Source organism: Nipponia nippon, unplaced genomic scaffold (assembly GCF_047370975.1).
Source record: "Nipponia nippon isolate SJK-2023a ecotype South Korea unplaced genomic scaffold, ASM4737097v1 scaffold_25, whole genome shotgun sequence".
Lineage (NCBI taxonomy): Eukaryota > Metazoa > Chordata > Aves > Pelecaniformes > Threskiornithidae > Nipponia > Nipponia nippon.
Genome location: NW_028262342.1, coordinates 5,436,913 through 5,457,735, shown reverse-complemented (window position 1 = coordinate 5,457,735; position 20,823 = coordinate 5,436,913). Strand labels below are relative to the sequence as shown.

The window sequence follows — 20,823 nt, the reverse complement described above, 5'->3', positions numbered from 1 at the left end:
GGATGGGGTCTGCGGGGGGCAGCAGGTGAGTCTACACACGAGGGAAAAGTGGGTCCGGCCATGAGGAGCAGGTGGGTGGGAACGTGAGGGGAAGGGGGTCCCGCTGGGGGCAGGTGGGTCCATATGTGGGGAGAGGGGTCCCCCACACCTGGCTGCAGGGGTGCCCTGCCTTTCCCCGCGCAGACATGCCAGGGCACAGCGGTCCTGCCCTCAGCCTGGGTTCAGTCATTCCCGCTTTGAGGAGCAACGGTGTCAGCAAGACCGCTCCGAGGCCGAGATGCCGAATGCCTCCCTGGCCCTGGCTTTCCATCCTGCCTCACCCATGGGTCCAACCTGCTCCCACTGGGCCGGCCAGGGACTCCCTGTTCCCCTGCAAAGCATTCACACCATCTGCTTTTGGCTCCTTCAGGCGCATCGCCTGGGGCTGGTGTGGGGACCCGAGATGCCCGCAGGACTCTCTGTGCTTTTGGAGAGGGAGGACCAGTTGCCCCACACCAGCACGGTCAGTACCCCCTGCCTCAGCATCCCCGCAGCACCTACCACACAAAAACCTGCCCCGCAGTCAGGGTCTTTGTAGGACACCAATGCAGCATCAGTAATAACGGGAGTTTTTCCCCAGTGAAACCCCGTCACCTACGTCCTCTTCCTCAGGAGCAGCGGTGGCTTTGCATCTCCTTTTCAATTTATTTTTATAAGGAAGGAGGGAGAGAGAGAGAGAGAGAGAGAGAGAGAGTCACATCCTAATCTGGCAAAATGTCAGGGAGTGATTCAGAGAAGAGGCGAGCAGCAGAGAGAGGCAGCCCACACAGGAGAGTTGTTTCTGATTTCCAAATGTCAGCATGTCCTTTAATTAAATGCTGATTAACAGGGGACGTGCTCCCTTGCGCTGGAACCGGGGCTGCTGCTGGTAACATCGCACTCCGCAGAGAGCCCGGGCGATGCCGCCAGCCTGCTCGCGCCCATGGGATGAGCGAGAGCTGGCCCTGCCTGAGCAAGGCAGCTTTGCCCCGTGGTTTCCACCACACCAAGGGCCCCAAAAGGTGCTGGTTCAGCTGCTGCATGGCTCGGTTGTGGCAGGCAAGAAGCCTCTTGTGCCCAGTCCCCACTGTCTTCTCTAACCTCTGAGCTGGGATCGTGCCTGTGATTTTTTGGCTGCAAGTGGAAGTTGCATTGGATCTAGTTTAGTGAAACTGGATGCAAACCCTGATGTGGATGCTCTTACTTGAGTTTGAGCAGCTCTTTTCTTCCTCAGCTTCTGTCTGTTCTCTGTACACTTCGGCTAGGCTGCAAAAATGCTGTTGCATTTGGGATCTCCGAAAACAACTTATGTACCTAATACTGTCCCTAAGCATTATCAGTTACAATGCCTCTCTTTGTCCTCTCAAGCATGCCTGGTCTTTGAAGCCAGTGGGAGGGTTATCCTTGAGGTTAGGAGGGCTGGGCTGTGCTCTGGGCTGTGTCTGCCCTGGGGGATGGCAAACTCTCTCTGACCCTGGAAGCAGAGAGCAGCCCCCTACAGAGATAACCCGACTGGAAGGTGGCCAGCTGCTCCCGTCCTGGGTGCCACCCAGCTGCCTCTGCCTGATGCTGTCCCCAAGTACCGGGGCCGATTCTCTCCCGTGGTGTGGGGAGGTGGCACGTGGGAAGGAGCAGGTAAACCCGGGCAGCACCGTGCCTCGCTGCGTGCTCCCACAGCCGTTCCTGGGCTGGGGAGCTTTGCACGGGACCTTGCTATGTGCGGACCCTCCTGGTGAACTTCACTGCGTGCCCTGGGACGGGTGGCTGCCCAAGCCCAGTTCTGCTCTGGCCTTCGGGATGGTTCAGGCTGGCCCAGCTGCAGGTTTTGTCCTGGGCGTTATCGGGTTGGGGCAGCCCCACTCCAGCAGCAGTTTATCAAGACAAGTTCTGCTCTGCACCCCATGCATCCAGCTGACCATAAACCTGTCCCCGAGTGTACAAAAGCTCTCTAGCCTGCACGGAAACTTTTATCTTGGGCAGCCTCCTTCAGAGACCCGTGTCACACTGCGTGCACAGAGCCACTCGCACCAGCAAAGCCTGCCAAGGAGGTTACAGGGCTGCAGTCACATGCCGGACAAGGCTAAATCTGAAGAAATAGTCTATAATTAAAATCACGCTTTTCAGTGCCAGATCTGAGAGAAAAAGCTTTTCATGCTTATCCCCCCATCTCCGCAGCCACGACTGCTCTGCACGTCCCTCCCAGCGCCTGCAGAAAGTCTTTGCTCCCTTTCTGCGTCGCCTCCCAGCAGTCGGCGGGGCCAGAGGCATGGGACTGGGTGGCCAGCGGCTCGGGTGGCCAGCCGCTCTGGGTGCCACGTTGCCCCGTGCAATGTGCAGCGCGCAGCAACAAGTGTTTGCTCTCCGGACTCCCGCAGCGATGCTGCCTATTCCCAAGCGCCACCTGACGGCATCATCTCCAGAAAGGGTTCGTGAGACAATATTTATACCGGCACAGCCACAGGAACCAGCTCCGGCACCAGGGAGGGTGGAAAAGGAAAACAGGGCCACTGGCTGAGAGCAGCCTTGGTCTCAGCACCCTGCCCATGCTCGTCCCCGGGATGGGGCAGACCAAAGCTGAGTTCAGCGAACATATGCGCCAGCTGCTCTCTTCTTCTCAAGACCACAAAAGTTCTTTCAAGCTACCCAGGAGGCAGGCAGATCCTGCTAGCCCCAGCTGGGGGATCCCCACAACTCCCCACTTTTGAATTCTCCTTGACGTGCCTGAGAAAACAGCTCCGTGTTTATAAGCGTGAGACTGAATTACACAGAAATCCTGGGGGCAGCAAGCCCTGAACACCTCCCACAGAGCAATGGGAGAGAAGTCACTTTCTTCTACTGCCAGACAAGGGATTTTGCCACGCCGGTGTCACCACCACCTCCCCCTGCCTCCCCAGAGAGGTGCCACCCAGACGTTTGTCGGGGCCTTGCAGGTGCAATAGGCAAGCAGCAGGTCGGACGCCCTCCCAGCCCAACGGAGGGGGTCTTCCCCCGACGCAGCAAACAGCAGCCCTGGCTTGCACGACCAGCAATAGTGCATGGAAGAGGCACCCTTCACTCAGGCCTCTCTTCCTCCCCTCTCCCCAAACCAGTGCCTGCTCGGGGCAGGGGCCTTGGGTGAGATGAGCGCAGTGCTGGCTCAGGGTCCTCCTTGAGTGTAAAGCCCCGGGAGGGGGGAGCCTAACTCTGCCGATGTCCCTGCTTTGCTGCCTTCCCCCACTCCCCTTCCCTCCCTCCCCTGGGAGCACCAGGCGCCTGACACTCGTTGGGGGAAAGGCACCCGTTTGGGTGAGCCCCGGTTGCATCCCGAGCACCCGCGTGCTGAGCAGGGCAGTGCCCGGCTCCCCAAGGACGGTTCTTACCAGCCAGGATCCCTGCTCAGCGCCTGGCACGAGCCAACCTGCTAGTGCCCCGGGTCCAGAGCCCATCAACCCCGCGGGAACCACCCGCTCTCTCCTGCGGCTCTCCCCAGGTCTCGCTTAGCCTCCACTCCCGACTTCGGCACACGCGGGAACACTAAGGCACCCAACATTAAGGCACCCAGATGGAGAGACTGCAGTGAAGTGTTTTGTGCTGGGAGGGATGGGGAGAGGACGCAGGGGGAGGGGAGGTGGCGGTGGTGGGAAGGGGGGATGAATCATTTCGAGGCAGACAGATTTCCATATTCCCCCTGCTGGAAAATTAAAGTCTGCTCTGAGTTTGCATCCCAAATGTGATTGTTTTCGGATCCCTGCCTTGGAAGGCACGTACCTCTCTCAGCAGCCGGCCCTGCCGGGATCAGTGTCCATGCTGTCTACCTGTCAGCAGGCTCTTCCTTCTGTTCACGCTGAGCATCATATTTTCTTTGAACACCGAGGTAGTTAAAAGCTGCAACTTAAGGACTCGAGGCGGGGTGGAGGTGGACGGACTCACTGAGCATGAAAAGCAGCTATTGGCTCTGCCTCCCCGGCTGCTCTGCCACTGGGCTGGGCTGAACATGTGTCATCCTTCCCCTCCGTTCCCCTTATTTCCCCATCACTGTCCTTCCCGCTCGGTGCCGGGAAGGCGGGGGAAGGCGGCGAGTTATTGCCAGGTTATGAACCCCCCGCGGCAGCCGCGCCTGCCCCCTCACGGGGCCGCTCGGGCAGATGCAAACGCTGCTCGAGACGCCCCGCTCCCTCCCCGTGCCGCGCGGCATATGGTGCGTGATTTTTAATTTCCTCGGAACGGCGGCTCGTATGGTGACTGGCAGGTTTCTCATCGCGCTTTAGCAGGCCTTTGATTAACCCCCGGTAGATCCTTACGTGCCAACTGTCCGTATGGGCAGAACAAAGCGCTTCCCAATTCCACCGCTCCCTACTTCCTTCTCATTAACAGGGAGCTCTTCATCTGAGCCCCAGCCAGGGCAGCGAGACCGGCGTCCTGCCTTCAAACCTGCCTCTTCCCATGTTATGGCAGGTGAGATCTGCTGCTGGGAAGAGCGGCCCAGCTATAACCCTTTTTCCAACCCTGTCTACCTGTTACATGTCAGCCCCGTGCAGGATCGATCTTGCCAAGTGAAATAGCTGAACATTTAAATCAGCGGCAATGCGAGAATCCAGCTTTTCTGCAGGGCTGCTCTCTCAGGCTCTCTGCAAACACAGGTGGAGTCACTGAGTCTCACTCAGGTCCTGCTGGGAAAGCTTCCTCCCAGCCACTTTTCTTGCAAAATTTGAGGTCCTTAATAACATGAGAAATTAGTCCACCCCTTTGACAAATGCCTGCATGATTACAAGGAGCTGCTCCGTGTTTCTTGGGTAAGAGACACCATTTGCAACAACATGTATTGTGCTTGCAGATTGGCCACAGGTTTGTTCACTCTTCTGCATTAATTACTGATTCCTCAGGGGAATAGCTGTTCAAACTGAGGCTGGGTCGGGGATGGTGGGTTTGAGCACAAATGGGCAACGAGCAGCCTGGTTGTCTCTGCCACTGAAAGGTTTCTAACGTGTGCGGTGTTGGCTGCGACAGCAGGAACGTCGCTGCTCTAACTCCATCTCCTGTCAGCAAGGCCCTACAGCTTCTGCGTGTGGTCCCGGGTGCAGAGGCAGCCCGGAGAGCAGGGAGCCCCTCGCCTGGTGGCTTGTGGTCGATGAAGGATTGTGGAGAAGCGGCTGCTGCCTCGGTGAGGACGCGCACGCTTCTCACCTCTAATCCAGCTCTGCCGTCTCGCTGCAGCATCGCCGTGGCACTCTGGTCCTCTCGCTGGCGTTAGAAGGAAAAACAGCGTTGCGTTTTGCACATAAGGAGCATGGCAAATGGATTTGCCATCTTCATGGACTTTGTTTCTTAACAAAAGCAAAAACTACTAAAAATGTAATCACTTTCTGCTGCTGCTGTGACAAAACAAAGCTGAGTCTCGCTCATGCCTAGCAAACACTGAATCACTCACCTTTGTCCAGGCAAAGAAGGGATCATTAGGACAGCAGATGCCATCGGGGAAATCCTTCTGTTTGTTTTGTTCTTCAGTAGACCCCGAAGCTGCAGGAGCATCCCGCTAGCTGTGTGGGAACTAAGGACTTTGATATTTGTTTGATGCACAGGACGAAGACTTTGGCAGCACCTCTGGACCTGGGACGCTGTTCCTGGAGTTAAAGACCTTGGTGCCCTGGCCAGAGGCAAACCTCCACGAGCAGGGAAAGCTGCTGACAACCAGCCATTTCTGATGCTGCTCGTGAGGGGCAGATCACATTAGCACAGCACTTGGATGAACAGTATGGTGAGTTCCTGCAACACTGCAGTGTAGTGCGAGAAATCCGACAGTCACGCGATCGGTAACGTGGTCAGACTGTGTTTGCTGCTGGACCGGCACAGCCGAGCAATGCAGCCCTAGCTGCAGGAGTTTTACAGCCTTGCAAGCTACGGGAGAGGTGCAGCTCAGCTGTAGTTAATGCTGAGGAAACTATTTGTAAAAGAGTGGTTATATCCTCTGAAATACACACATTGAGTTGGATTTCTGTAGCACTTGCTGAGCTCCACAGAGGGCAGAAACGAGGGATAGTTGTCCATCCTTGGGGATATTTCAGGGAGATGCAGCTGCCCTAAACCACAGTGCTCCTACAAAGGCCCACCTGGCTCCTGGAGCAGCACGTGGGGAAAGCGCTGCCAGGTTTTTAAGTGTTTTTTCCAAAATTCACCCACTAGCGGGCACCGGGACGAGAGGCAGTTTATGGCAGAAATGAGATGTCACCTGAGAATTGCAAGAGAGGGATTGTTTGTCTTAAAAACATTTAACGTGAAGTGTAACAGTTGTGACCCAGAAGAAAACCGCAGATGTGTCACCCTGATCCTGTGCAATAACCAGCCCAAACCTCTGTGTCCTAGGGGGAAATCTGTGTGCAAGCTGATGGTTTTTTCCTGGAGCATTAGAGCCCAGGTAGCTCCCACAGTGGCGCAGAAGTGACTTGCCCAGCGGTTCAGACGGTGTTGGTGGCAGAAGTGGGATGGGGACCCACACGGGGGTGCGATCCCCTCTCCCTGCCGTGTTTCCCACTGGCCAGGGAAGATTGCGTGGGGAAGCCCTAAATGTCGCAAGGTGCCTGGCGCTTACCACCGTGCGCTCGAGGCTTTTCCACTCCTTCCCCACCCCACCTGCCTGCTCAGGCAGATTTTGGAGGGGAACCAGGAGTGGCGATGCTGTCCCCCGGCAGAACGGGTTCGGCAGCTCCGGTGCCTCAGGTGCTTTTGCAAGCACTTGTGTGGCTGCGCGTGTGCACGCGTGGGCTGGGAGAACGGTGTTTTAGCGACCGTGGGCTGCTTTAACTCCTCCTCAGCCCTGCAGCAGCAGGGCAACCCTGGAGAAGTCCGTGCTTATCCTATGGGATACGCCAGGGCTGGTCCCTGCGCGCTGGGAAGCCTGGGCTCCGCTGCCTGCTCCGCTGCTGGCGTGTGCATCGCTGACGGCGTGGTCTGCGCATCAGTGCCAGGGCGGAGCAGGGGTACTGGGCACCCCAGTTCAGCCTGGGTGATGGCAAGAGAGCGAGCAGAAAGGGTGGCGTGGGCTCGTTCCTGCCTGTCGCGGCGGGGCGCCGTGGGTGCGGGCTGGCGCTTCCCGGCCAGTCGCTGCTCCAGAGGGCCACGAGGTGGAGGCATTTTCCAAAAACTCCTGCGGTGCCCTCGGAGCCTGGGGGCAACCTGCCTCTGACTTGAGCAGGGGGGAGAGGGGAGCCCAGGAGCTGAGGGGTGGCTGTGTCCTGGAGAGAAGAGCTGAGAAGGGGTCAAGCAGGGGCACGGGTCACAAGGGGAAAAGCCCCTTCTCCAGGCAAAGGCTCCTGCAACTATCCCCGATGTTAGCTGCCCACTACCCAGGGAAAAATGTCTTGTATTCTGCACCTCGGAAGGAGAAATGCCCCCCCCTGCGCAGGGCCATGCACCACGCTCTGGACCCCCCATGCTTGCTCCGTGCAGATGGCCTGCCCGGCAGTCATTTCTGTGTAACTCCTGGGCCCCAGATGCTGAGCCCAGACAGCCTGGAGAGGTGACCAGCCGCCTCTTTTCCCTCCTCTAAACACAACTCCTGGGCACCTGAATTTGGGGCAGCTCTGTGCAGCCCACTCCCTACTCCCTTTCACGGGAGGGCCAACGTAGATATCCAGGTGCCTGTCTATCTGCCTCCCCACGCACCCTGTCCTGCTGCTCCGAGCCAGCAAGTCCAGGATCAAACCAGCATCCCCCAGGTTGCAAGCCTCGCTTTCTCTCTGCTTCTCAGCCCCAGGGAGGCAGCACGGACAGGACCTGCCCCTGCCTGCTTGGGAGGACCACTGCTTTCATCTGGGCTCGGCAGTGGCCGGGTATCACAGTCAGGAGCAGGGCTTGCCACTTGGCACGGTGTCAGGCTTGTTCATCATGCTTGACATGGGCTCGGGGTGCTGAGTCACGGCTGATCAGCTGTGCCTTATCTAGCCCGGTGAGCAGACAGCCGCTCCGGCCCACTCAGCCCTCCCGGCCGGGCAGGAATCGCTGGCACGCCGCTGAACACCAGGCACCGGCACGCCGGGAGGTTGTCTCAGCACATGGGGGATGCCGGCTGGTGCTTCCCCAGCCGGGAGAGCTCTGCTGCTGCCAGCCAGGGTCCAGCACAAAGCTGGACAGAGCCCCTGTAAATGTCATTTCTTATGACCGTCAGCCCATGCAACTACACTCCACTCTCCTGCAAAACCTCAGTGTACGTGCTGAAAGCACACATTTCCCTGAAATATATTATGAGTGAGGCACGGAGAGGATAAAGGACTTAGCAGCAGTGAAACAGCACTGAGGTTTGCCTCTGTTGTGGAAGGCTCCTGTTCCGTGCTGTGCTCCGCCACACAATCCCATTGACCTTGGGCAAGTCCCTTCACCTCTTCTCCACTTGCGACTCTGGAGTTGGACATTTCCTTGTTAGCTGCGGGTGTGGAGGGGTTAAATATGGTAAAAACCAGGGAGGAGATCACATATACAGCCAGCTAGATGAGTACTACACTCCTTTGACAGATGCTCCCGCAGTCAGGAGATGCTTGGCTTCCAGATGTTTGGGGGGGATTACAAGCAGCACCAGCCTCTAGGCAGGACCCACACTCCTTGGCTGGCCCTGCTGCCCCCCAGCTCCCGAGCAGAGAAGGAGTTTGGTCCAGCATCCCTGTATGTGAGAGAATAAATGTGCAGAGTCCCACTTGGTATGCAAAAATGCCTTGACATTTAGCCTTCCCTTGTGTTTGTTTAATAAGTAAACAGCTAAAAATAAGTTGGTTATACCCAAGGGGCTTTTGAGTAGCACTAAACCAAGAAAGCAAAGGCTGTATGCTGGGTAACAGACCTGGTATTTTCCTCTCACTTCTACATCAAAGTAATTTTACGGACTTTATTTATTCCTGACTTGAATCAGCAAGAGCACAAGGAGAATCAGCCTCAGCATCTGCAAATGCAGACCTCTTCTGTGGTGCTAACTGGTTTAATCTGTGAGACAACAAGAGAGCAGATTTATCCAGAACAGTCCTGCCTTAAACCCGTATTTCACTTTTTTTTTTTCTTTCTTGGAAGTGCCGTACATAGTCAAAAGTAGTGGCATCGGTGGCTGGCCTACAGGAATGCCTGTGCTGGCAGATGGTGGGTCAGTGCTGGATCTCTCCAAGGCCCAGGGGAGGGAGGGCAAAGCGCAGCACCAGGGTTGCTCTGATTTCTGAAACCTCCCAAGGGTTGCACTGGCAGGGGCCATGCGTGTACCATCCCACCCACCACCTCCAGCCCGCTCCATCCGGCAGAGCTTGCATGAGAGGCGATGTGGGGTCCTCCGAAGTCCTGCTGTGAGGCCTCTTGGGTGGTGGTCTCTTTGCCTGTATTGCAGGGCTTTAAATGACCAAGTGCAGCCTCCAGTCCTAGGGCATCCTGCTCTGGTTCAGAGCATCTAGACTGTACGAAGCACCATGGCTGGATGAGCCTCCAGAGCCCTTTTTCTGAGCTTCAGGATTTAGAAAGGTTCCTGGTCAAGTTATCTGATAGGCAGGGATGGTGCGCAACGGAACCGGCTCGTGCTTTACCCCAGAGCTAGAAATGACTGCGAAGACAGTGCTGCCCCACAGCTACAAGCAGAACATCAACAGTCCTGGCAGCCCTTTGGTGATGCTGTGGATGGGCTGCTGAGGTGAGGAGCCCTGGCTCCAGGGATTTCACTATGCTGGAGGCTCAGCGCTCAGAAAACTAGACCAACTGAGGGCAGGATCAGGCTGAGACCCATGGAGCATGCTGGGCTGTGGCCCACAGAGCACTCAGCATCTGTCAGAATGAATCTTGAGCCTCTTCCAGCCAGAAGTCATTGAGAAAGATTCTCTGCTCTGCAGCCTGTCAGGGAAGATGATTTTGGGCTGTGTTTATAGCAGGTGTGCAGCATGTGAGCAGAAGAGGAGACTCAACACGCCATTAGAGCACTTACTGGCTGGGGAATTACAGCGCTAATGAACTAATAGGTGCATTCAGCTAGGAAGAGGCTTGTGCTATAGATTCTCCCCAGAGACTGCCTTGCAGGGGGCTGCGTACCACCAGCCCGCTGGTGGTTTCCTCCTGGGCAGATGCCCCAGCACCAGTTAAAGCACCCTAAAGGCCGCCCATCTCCCCTCCCTGCACAGCCTGGAGCAGGACCCCTGCCGTCCCCCACAGTGCTGTGTGCTACCCCTGGGATGCCCAGGGTTTTCCCTGGGGTGCAGGCTGTCCTGCAAGGCTTTGCCACTGAGTCTCACCTCCAGGAATTTCGCTCTGCCCATCATAACCTTTGCTGCTCACGCACATATGTTTGCTAGCTGGGAAGGAGGGGGCAAGGTCCTTGTCTGCCCTGCCTGTGCCAGCCAGGGTTTTTTTTTTCGCCCAGGGGAGAAGCAGCACAGAGCAGCGTGCAAATGTTTATTGTGGAGTCAGAAGACTGGAGCCGTGTTGTATTCAAGTGCAGGTTTCCATAAAGCCTGCTGGGATGAAGACAGGAGGTGACAGAGGTGCGTGGACCTGCAGGAGCCCACACAGCCCCTCAGGGGCAGCAAGAGGAGCCTGGGGCTGCTGCGGTGCCACCGGTGCCTTGTCACTGGCCACGCTGTGGTTCACACCCTGTGCTCGCCCTCCCAGCAGCCCCCAGCACCCAGCTGGGAGTCTGTGGGGGATGTTGTCGCTGCAGCACCCTGCCCCAGCAGCTCCCCCTCTGATCACAGGAGCTGTCATCCTCCTGACTTGTCTAAGAGGGAAGGACTGGCTCACAGCAAGTGGCAGCTGTGTATGAGATTTTCCTCTTTTCAGCTATTTCTGCTGCCATCTGCTCCAGTTCCCTAATTATAACAGCAGAGGTGGGGGATGTCAGACTGGTTAGCAGGCGGTGTGGGGTGAACATCAGCTCCAGCGGCCTCGATAGACCCGTGTGGGCTGGGGAGGCTCCCAGACGCCGCGAGCCCGGCTGGCACAAGTGCTGGCATGTGCGTGAAGGTGGGACTGCGCCCACTCCGCTCCCAGCTAAGCCAAGCATCTTTCTTGGGCATATCCCTACCCCTCCTGCCCTCTCAGGGATGCTTTGCTCTGTGCCCCACCTTGCATGCGTCCAGCACTGCAGTTCAAGCTCCTTCTTGTCTCTCTCTTTTGGAAATGTTCTCGCATTTATCATCCCTCTAACACCCGCTGAAATTTCCGCCTGCATTGATGGGAAGCCAAAGCTGGGCTGGATTCCTCATTTGGGCTGAAAATAGCTAACAGACTGTGAGGCAGGCAGCAAATCCTGGCTTAGCATCCTGAGGCTGTCATAGTCAGCAGTGAGGGAGTCCCTTTCTGGTGCCACCCAAGCTGTTCTTGCTGAATAGTGCCAGCCCGCTGCTGTGGCTCCTCCCTTTCTATCCATCCATCCATCCATCCATCCATCCATCCCTCCCTCCCTCCCTCCCTGTGGCCAAAGGCCAGACCTCCTGCACTGCTTAGGCCAAAGGATTGCATCCTGGTAATAGGGGTCTTACTGGTTTGGGCTGGAAAACCCCATCTGATGCTCTGTTCTTAATTACTGGGTATTTCTTCGTCTTGGTCCAAGTAGGGACTCCCGCTTTCTGTCGGCAGGAAAGCCCCAGACACTTTGCTGGTGTTTCTGGTGCGTGCTGATGAAGAGAAGCATGTGGTCTGTTAGGTTTGCCCAGGCACGTTCCCCTACAGTACTTTAACCCCGGTGCTCCTTGCTCCCACGAGGAAGCAGAGACTGAAGCCCTCGGTGCACTTACTCACCTCTTTCCAGTGGAGAGGACTGACTGTTCAGCCTACAGCTCACCCCGTGAACTGCCTTGGAAAGGGGAAGCCTGTCAGTGAGTCAGTGGGAGAGAGATGGATTGCTCTTTGAAAAACAACTTATCTCCTCCCCGCACTTGCTTCACACAGGGCGATGAGGGACAAGGTCCGCTCACAGGAGCAAACTCCTTTGGGGACGGCGTTTGGTTACTTTTGAATGGCAGCACTGGCGCCTGGGCTCCTCTCTGCAGAGATGAGGTGCTTTAACCCCTGTGAAACAACTGCTAAACCCCCCTGGAAGCCTTCAAGCAGAGCAGCCTTGCTCGGTTTCTCCAGGTCCCGTGGCTGGGTGAAGATCAGCGTTGCTGGGGAGCGTGAGCCCTGGTTCTGCGTGCCAGCCTGACCTTTGCATTGAGGCTGCCTTCCTCTGCTGTGGACCAGGAGGAGGGTGCAGGCAGCCCTAAGTGAAATGCCAAAACCAAAGGCCAAACTCACCTTCCAGAGATACCGCTGGCACGGCAATGGATGCTTCTGTTCCAGAGCTACTTGCTGGGGGAGAAGTTTTGGTGCCCATTGTACTCTCTGCATTTTTCTGGCTTTGCCCATCGTGCTACTGGAGTTTTGCACACTTACAGTAGGATCGCGGAGGAAATACTTTGTGCATAATTTTTACTTTTTTTTAATAATTTGGCAGCTTCTGGTTGCTAAGTGCATGAATCTCTGGTGTGGATTGGTGGATCTGTTGTTATGGTGATGCTCCGTGGGCAAAATTAGGAGGAGATGCTGCTGGATTCACTGGTTTGCAATTGGCCTGATGGTTGCCACAGTCAGCCGTGCTTTGGCCAGCTGTACTTTGTGGATGGTGACTTTATTTGGCATGCAGCACGCTGACTTCTGCAGTGATTTACACTGAGTTTGGTTTCCGGGTGATTGGTGTTCACAGGGAGTCAGTCCTTGTGTGGGACAAGAGCAGATTGCAGTTTGTCTGGGCTCGGTTATCAGTGTTGTTAGAGATCTGCAGTGGGATCTTGAGGAACTCCCTCAGCTCTGGGAATAAGCACGAGTCTGCGTTAACAAGGGGATCTGACCTTGTCTCCATTTCTCCTGCTTCTCAGTTCACCTGCCTGTAAAATGGGAATAACAATATTCCTTTTGTCTTGCCCATTTACACGTTCAGAGTCAGTAGAGTTGCAGATGCCCAACAGAGATGTAACTGGTGGGGGGTGCTGTTAAACGGGGGTGACCTACAGCCATTGCACCCCTCGTTAGCACCGTGCACAGCCACAGGCCCACGCCGAGCCCTGCGAGGCAGTGGCAGCCACCCTCCCAGTGACAGCCGCGGGTGCCTCTGGCCTCTCCAGCACTCGGTATGAGCAGATCCTGACGTGCCGAGCTGGGCAGTTAAGCACGGGGCCCATTTGCCAGTTTTCCTTGACTGAGCAGCCAGCCTTTAAACTAAAGCACTCCGCTTGTTGCTGAAATGCAGCGCTGGTCTCCGGGCAATGATTTCCACATGCCTGCGTGTGCACAAGGGAGAACTGTCCACGGGCAGGGGAGGCATTGAACACATTTTCTTTCCATGACTCGGTGCCTGCGTTACTATTGAATGTCAGGGCAGCAGGGAAGGGAACTGCTGCCTGGATGCAGTGACTGTGAAATATTCCCTGCAGACCTACACACAGCCGCTTGCCTTGGAGCAGCACACATGCATGCCCATGTGAGTTTAGTAGTGGAGAAAACGTGCCTGTGAGCTGCTGGGGATCTGGAGGGATCTGCAGCTCCGACACCGCTCTGCGCGGCAGGGGCACGAGGCCGGAGGAGCTGCAGGAAGAAAAGAGGTGAAACCCCCCTGGAGCTGACCTGCGTTTCCTTGAGAAGTCAGACACATTCATGTCGCTGCCGTTTCTCTACCACTCCAGTCTAGGCTGTCAGATTTAATATATGTCCTATATTTACTGGGATTGCCAGGACTCTTATGTGAGAGCGCTGGGTTGCAGATTGGCGCTCCAGACCTCTCTCCAGGGAGACAGTGATGGCTTGGTGCATTTTGACATCTTCGCTCCATTCGGCTCACTGCGAGGCACATCCAAACGACTCCCGCTCAGGCGTTGACTCCAGCCCCCCCAGCCTGGAGACCGCCTAGGTGAGCTCCGGGCTCTCTGCAGGGCGCCGCACGGGGCGCCGGCAGTGGGACAGGCGGGCAGGGCTGCCCCCCATCTGGGGAGGGGTGTTAAACGGGGGCCAGCAGCTTACAGCAAAACTTAGGTGTTCTTACAGCTGTCTGCAAAGGATGCTTCGCACCGTGGTGACAAAGGACAGGCTGCTTCCTTCCACTGTTCTGCATTTGGAGACTGCTACCACCTCTGCCCAGCTTTTTGCCCTTCAGGCTTAACAGCCTGAACTGCCTCGGTCTCTGCTGCAGGCAGGTCTGCTGGCCCTCTGGCTGTCCCCCCCGAGCTGCCCTGGGCACTCTCCTGGAGCTGGCGCCGGGGCTGGATGCAGTGTCCCCACCGGGGCCTCACCATGTCAGGAGAAACGGGAGGATTTACTGGGTCTGGCCAGGAGCCACGCAGGGAGCACGCCTGGGGCAGGGCGCAGTTTTACAAGAGAGGCACTGCCTGGGCTCTAGCTCCATGTCAGTCCATGCACTGCTCCCGTAGCTCCGTCCTTGGACAGGTTTGCCCAGGGACAAGAGGAGCACAGCAGAGTCTCGCGCCCTCGCGTCGGCCGTGGCGCTGGGGCTGCTCTCCCCACCGCCCCGCGGCTGTGCTGACCCCTCGGCATCCTGCGGTCCCTCTCTCACATCTCTGCAGTCGTGTTGGCTGACAGGGAAGTTTCTGGAGAGGAGCAGCCCTAGCAAACCCCTTGGGTCTGTGATTAAAATGCTGCTCAGGATGCTGCAGCCTTCCCTGCTGCTCCTGAAAAATCACTCCAGCCTGCTTGCAGCCTGTGAAACAGAGGTACCATTTTCCCCTGGCCTAGCAAAGGGGCCCAGCTCAGCAGCTCTGGCCGGTGTCTTTCTTCGGGTGGCTTTTCAGGAGGGGTGAAGAGGGTGCGTGATGTCCTGGCGTACAGCAGAATCAGGATCGCTTCTACCTGCAGGAAGTCCTAGGACCGTGCCCACGGCATGGACAGCTCAGAGCCCTCATCCCGGGTTACATACATCACAGCCCTGCTCGGTTACAGCACCCAGCCAGGGGTGCCCCTTTGGACAGAGGCGGACAGGAGCACGCACGCCTCTGCCAGGCCTGACCCCCTGCTTGCTGCAGCCCTCTCTCCTCCACACCTCCCCCTTCTCCCCTCTCTCCAGCCAAACGCGCAGCTGGGCTGAGGTGCTGTTTGCGGGAAGGTGACAGCAGATGGGCCCGGGGTGAGGAAGCACAGCCTGTGTATCTTCAAAAGATGCCATTTATATCAAAAGGGAGAACAGCTGTGGGCCACAACCAGCGCTCCCCGGCTGCACCAGGCAAGGGACACCCTAGGAATTCCATCGCTGGAGGAGGAGGACAAGGATTTGCTGAGCAAAGTCTCCCCCAGCACCAGCTGAGGTCAACACAACCACGGACTTACTTACGCAAAGTCTTGTAGTGTCCCAGCCAGACCCATTTTTTTATTAAATACTCCTAACTACAATGAGCCCATTTGCACACCTGATTTCCCCTGGAACTCCATGAGGCTATGTGATTTCACTGTGACAATACAAAAGGGAAAAAACAACCCCAGAACCCAAAGTAATTGCAGAAAAAACTCACAAAAAGCAAGCGCCTTTTGCTCAGCCATTAAGTTGGCATGTTTGAAAAACGCCCTGCAGGCACTGCCTTGCAAATGCACTGCTCCCTATTGCAGAGGCATCCACGGGTGGGTGCCAAGTTCAACACGGGCGACCTCAGCCCATGTTGCCCTTCACAGAGCACACATTAAGGGACAGTTTGCTTTGGGCTGTTATTGGTGGAACCGCCCCAGCCCCATTACACAGTGTAGAGTCTCATTAGTACCACATCGGTCTGCCAGGGAGATGTTCTGTGCTCTTGTCCCACATGCTGGCGAATGCCCATCGCTCCGTAACGCGGCTCCTCTCCCCCCCCGGTCTCCGGACACACACGTCTGGGACTCCCTGCTGGCTGCAGCAGCTGGGTGCTCTCCCTCTCCACATCCTCCTCCCGAAGCCATCCCTGTCAGGCCTGCAGCAATCCCTTCCTTGGCATGCTGATTATTGTAATTCATGTTTATGAGGAATGTTACGCACCCATAAGCAGCTTGTGTGACACAGCCACTGAGCTCGTGTCTGTCTGCTCATCGCTTATAACATTCTTGCCCCTTGCACGTTGTTGCTCTTTCTCTTAGGGCTGGTTTCTCTGTCCATCTCCAGTTTGGGGGCTTCCTCTCCCTAAGCAGCCATAGCTTTTGCTGGGGATCTCCTTTGCTTTCTGCTTTAAAATGGACTTACAGTGCCAGGCGGTCTCATAGCTGTGGCACGTGGCAGTAGTTGTTACACCGAGGGCGGCACTGTGCTGCGAACAGCACATAAGTGTTCGAGACATCTCCCCTTTAAATAGAGGGGTCGGGGGAGGATGGAAATCAGAGGCATGCCAGAGGCTGGCTGGACCGCTGGGCTGCAGACAACGTGCCAGCTTCTGCGGCCAGTGGCATAAAGGGAGCGTGATGGCTAACGTCACCCGGAGCTGCCGCTGACTTTGCAGCCCACATGACCAGGTACTCATTGACCAGGGGTTAAGGCAGGGCAGTCGTTCACGCGAGCCGAGAGCCAGCCTGCACATCGTGCCTCTGGGTCTTACCCTTTGCTGCTCCTCCCCGAGCCCTGCAGAGCAAAGGATGCAAATCCGCAGGATGCAGGTGAGAAGCAGGCTGCTCAGGGCAGTGAGAAACGAGCTGCTTGCCCTGTGTCACAGAGGACCGGGTCTTAGCCCTGCTGCAAAGTCACCGTGCCCCAGCTGGGGCAATGTGCCTAAGCTCGAACTCCACGTCTGCTTCTGGAGGGGCAGTTCCAGTTCAGAGCCCGTCCGTTCAGCCCCGTGTGCTCAGACGAGTCTTCGCTCACGTGCTTGCTAGCTGAGTTGACTGAAGAGCTGGTATCGAATGGTTTACCCCACTCACAGAGCAGACAAGCATTGCTAAGGGCTTCGAGTCTTGGCTGGGTGTTGCCATGGGACAGGCTAAAGTGAACAAATAAAATGGAGCCTGGTAAAAGGTCCCTTTCCGCCACGGGGGCTCAGCTTTTACGATTCTGCAATGCCATCTGTGAACCACTTCCCTGTTCCTCGCAGTGTCTCCCAGCAAACTTGATGGTTCTAATATAAGAAATGAGAGTCAGCAAGTCCCCCGAGACTCCCACGTTCGAAAAGGAAAAGGGAAAAAGGAGTTCTGGCAGCAGCAGAACTAAGGAAGCCTGAATTTGTGTCTTCTGGACAGTCTTCCTTGTGGAATCTCAGATGTCTGGAAAGGAGAAGATCCTATATGTTACCCTGCGATAGGATTTCCCCCCGGAGAGCTTGTGCCCCCTTTCCTCCTCACCAGCTCTGCTGTGTCCCCCGGGTTCCCACTCCCCATACGCTGTGCAAAGGGGTTTTGTTCCTTCCCTGCCCAGGCGTCCTGCTGGCACCCCTCTGCCTCCCCCGGCCACGTTAAACCTCCTGCACATCCCCCAGATTCAGGCATAATACCCACTAATTACAAAAACTCTACTGACAGACAGGATGGTCTGTAGAGGGAAGGCGAGGATTAATATAGCTGGGGATATAAGAAATTAATTAGTTTCAGACAGACAGTGTTGGCACCTCCAGTCAGCCTGATTTATTTCCATGGCTGGTCTATTTTTGGCAAACTGAGAATGTTTGGCTAAATATAAGACAATAAATAGCTGGATTGGATGGTGAAGCTGCTGCTAAATACATAACCCCACTGGAGCGGCAGAGGCTGAAATTTCCAAGGCTGCCCAAGGGCTGCGGGCAGCCCTCGGCTCCCCAGTGCGCCCATTTCACGGGCTGCTCACATGCATCTGCCAGGAGCCTCAAGGACGAGGAGGAAGAGCTACAGGAGGGAACTCCCCTGACTCGTGTGTTTGTCTCTCTGTCTGTCTGTCTGTCTGTGCGCGGCTCCCCAGCCCGCAGCAGGCCGGCTCCCCGCCGTGTAGCCTGAGCAGGGCCGGCTCCTGCCCGCAGCGCTCCCGGCCGTCCCGGCGCGACCCCGGGGCCGGCTCCGAGGGCAGCGGGGCCGAGCGGGCTCCTTATCCCGGAGCTGCGGCGGGGAGGAGCCAGAGCCGCACCGAGAGAAGCGCCGGCACCGCGCCGGGTCCCGCATCCGCACCGCACCCGCACCGGCACCGCTCCGACCCCTTCCGGCTCCGGCCCCGGTTCTGCTCCGGCTCCGGCCCCGCTCCGGCCCCGGTTCTGCTCCGGCTCCGGCACCGGTACCGCTCCAGACTCTCTCCGGCCCCGGCCCCGCTCCAGCACCGGCGTTAGCCCCGCTCCCGACCCTCTCCGGCCCCGCTCCGGCTCCGGCACCGCTTCTGCCCCAGCACCAGCAGCGGCCCCGCTCCCAGCCCGGCCCCGGTGCGGAGCCCGGAGCGCCGCCCCTGCTCTTCCCCGGGCCCCGGCGTGGCGGCGGCAGGAAGGAGGAAGGAGCGGAGCGAACCTGCTCGGCGGCCGGTGAGTGCCGGGGCGGCGGGGCGAGCGGGGCGAGCGGGGCGAGCGGGCTGGCGGACCCCGGCCCTCCCCTCCCGCAGCCCCGCCGGCCGGGCAGCGCTGGGTCGGGGACTGCGGCTGCCTTTAGGACTCTTTGGGCAGAAAGTGCTAGGGGAGGGGATGGCTGAAGTTGGAGATGGGGTGAGGGAGGGTTCAGCTCTGTACCGAACGCAGCGAGAATTTATACCTGTCTTCTCCCTGGTGGAGGAGATCCCTGCGCATGTTTTGGTCCTAAACGTGGTTTAGGGAGCCCTTTACTCACTATCGGCTTCTCCAGCATGTGCTGCTTGGTAGACACCCCTGGCAGGAGTCCCCCTGTGAAGGACCTGGGGGGACCCTTCTGTCTCCAGCGTGAAAGTTTGCAGGGGGGCTGCCACCCAGGGTCTGTCGGGTGGGTTCCCCTGCTCAGGCTGGAGTCCTGCTGCTGGCTGGCCGGCAGCGTGGCATTCTCCTTGTGCTGCATTTTTTTGTGGGTGTCGGTATCAGCTGCGTCTCTCCAACGCGCCTGTTGCTCTGACAAGTTCCCAGGGGTGTGGAGACGTTGCCCCCAAAATGCCTGTCCCCCTCCTCGCTGGCAAGGAGCTCCCCAGACGAGACCGCCCACTCAGAGCTGGTCTCCCTGCCGTGCCAGCACTAGCTCCTCTAAAGCCAGGCTTTAATAAACTGGCTCTTCTTTCCATGAAAACAAACTGGAACGAGCATGCTGGCTGGTGGGCACAATGGTGGCATTAGCTCTGAAAAGAAGAAAGCACCAGGGTCAGGCCTGGGGCTGCTGGCATCGGGGTTTTGTGCTCTGCATCAACCAGATGAATGGTGCGATGTGTGCGTGCTGGGGGTCGGGGAAGGCGCCCGAAGGGGAAGCGCTTTGAACGAGCGGCGGGCAGAAAGTTAGTGCCTCCAGATGAGATTTGTGAAAGGGCAAGTGCCTTCGGACAGGACCCTCTTCTGCAAGGAAATGGGATTAATTTCTTCCTCAGTGGTCATGGGGCAGCGTGTAGATCTGCCACATGCGCTAACACACAGAGCTGAAATGTGGTAAATGCAAGCAGAGTCTTGTTTTCCAGCCTCACCAGGCATTGACAAGGGCATCTGGGTCACCCCATCTGTGGAGAGGTCATGAAAAGCAGTTCCCATGATCCTGGAAAGATTCCCTTGATGCAAACAGCAGGCCATCAGATCAGTTAGCGTCAGCGGGAACTCATCGGCGGTGGCACGCTGAGATCTCAAAGTGCATTTGTAGTCTAGAGCATCCTTTCCTCCCTGGAGAAGATACAGGTACATCGATGGGACGTGACATGTCCAAGAGCCTGGTGCAAAGAAGGAACAGAGGCAGGAATAGAAGGAGAGCACCTGGTTCACCCGCTGGTACCCCGTCCATGAAACTTCATCTGTGTGTGTACGTGTGAGGCATCCAGCTCGCAGTTTGCTGATTTTTAGACTCTCTTTGTCATGCCAGAAGACTGCTGTGCAAGTTTTGGTGCCCGTTCTCCAGGCAGGACCACTTTTGATGGGAGGTTTTGCAGATTTCACAGATTTGTTTCCAAGAGCCCAGGCTTACTCACTAATGCAGGAAAGCATTGGTACCATGTCCAAATGAGGGCAATTAATAAATGAGTAGTGGAACAACCTCCCCAGCAATGGCTGGGAGTTCCTCCTCTCTTACCCTGCTTGGAAAAGAGAGGAAATTTTGTAACTAAAGAACAGGACTCTGGAGATCTGACCCTGTCCCTGGCCTTGCCATGGATTCTGTCTGACCTTGGACACGTCACCATATCCCCACGTCTGCGTTCCCCCATCTGTTAACACTTGACCTTGCTTTGTTCTCAGAGGTTTGCTCCCTGAGATCTACAGAGCTTTGGGATGCTGGCAGAGATAGGCGTGGAAGCACTAAAATACTTGTCTCGATGCTGTGAAGGCCCCTTTCACTGCACAAGCACTCTTTGTGGTCCGTGAATGGACCCTTCAGATAGGCTTCGCTGCAAGCGAGTGACAAAGAGTGAAGGGGTGGTGTCACGTATTGGAACGTTACAGGTGACTGAAATGCAGCAGACGTGCCCGGCTGCTTTGTCCTGGCTTCCAAACCAGCTGCTTTAAATCTTTAGCCGCTGCCTTTCGTATGCATGTATTGCCGTTGTTGCTGTCCTGTGCATCGCAGTTAGGCACGGGCTGGGGCACAGCCCCGCTGTGCCAAGAGCACGGTGCAGGAGCAGGCAGCTTTTGCCTTCTGTTGCTGGCACCGTAACTAGACAAGATAGATGAAGGCAGCTTCATTTTGCAGATGGGAAAGTGGAGAGACAAAATGGCTTGCTCAAGGTGCTACAGGGAGCCTGTGGTAGCACAGGGAATTGAGTTTTGATCTCCCAAGTCCACGAGGATC

At 56.8% G+C, this 20,823-nt stretch overlaps 2 protein-coding genes across 4 annotated transcripts in view; one reads left to right on the top strand and one right to left on the bottom strand.

The window, feature by feature from the left end:
* The window catches only part of BLACAT1 (BLACAT1 overlapping LEMD1 locus), a 35,883-nt gene extending 32,001 nt beyond the window's left edge, over positions 1–3,882 (bottom strand). The window contains exon 1 of one of the 2 annotated variants that reach the window (XM_087762350.1): positions 3,766–3,882. The gene's annotated coding sequence lies outside the window, so the exon portion shown is untranslated. Of the gene's footprint in view, positions 1–3,377; positions 3,547–3,765 lie in introns of those variants that run through there. The other variant, XM_087762352.1, reaches the window with a different exon arrangement.
* A 13,926-nt stretch (positions 3,883–17,808) lies between these two features.
* The window catches only part of CDK18 (cyclin dependent kinase 18), a 38,975-nt gene continuing 35,960 nt past the window's right edge, over positions 17,809–20,823 (top strand). For both annotated transcript variants that reach the window (XM_087762219.1, XM_087762220.1), the window contains exon 1: positions 17,809–18,410. The gene's annotated coding sequence lies outside the window, so the exon portion shown is untranslated. The remainder of the gene's footprint in view (positions 18,411–20,823) is intronic.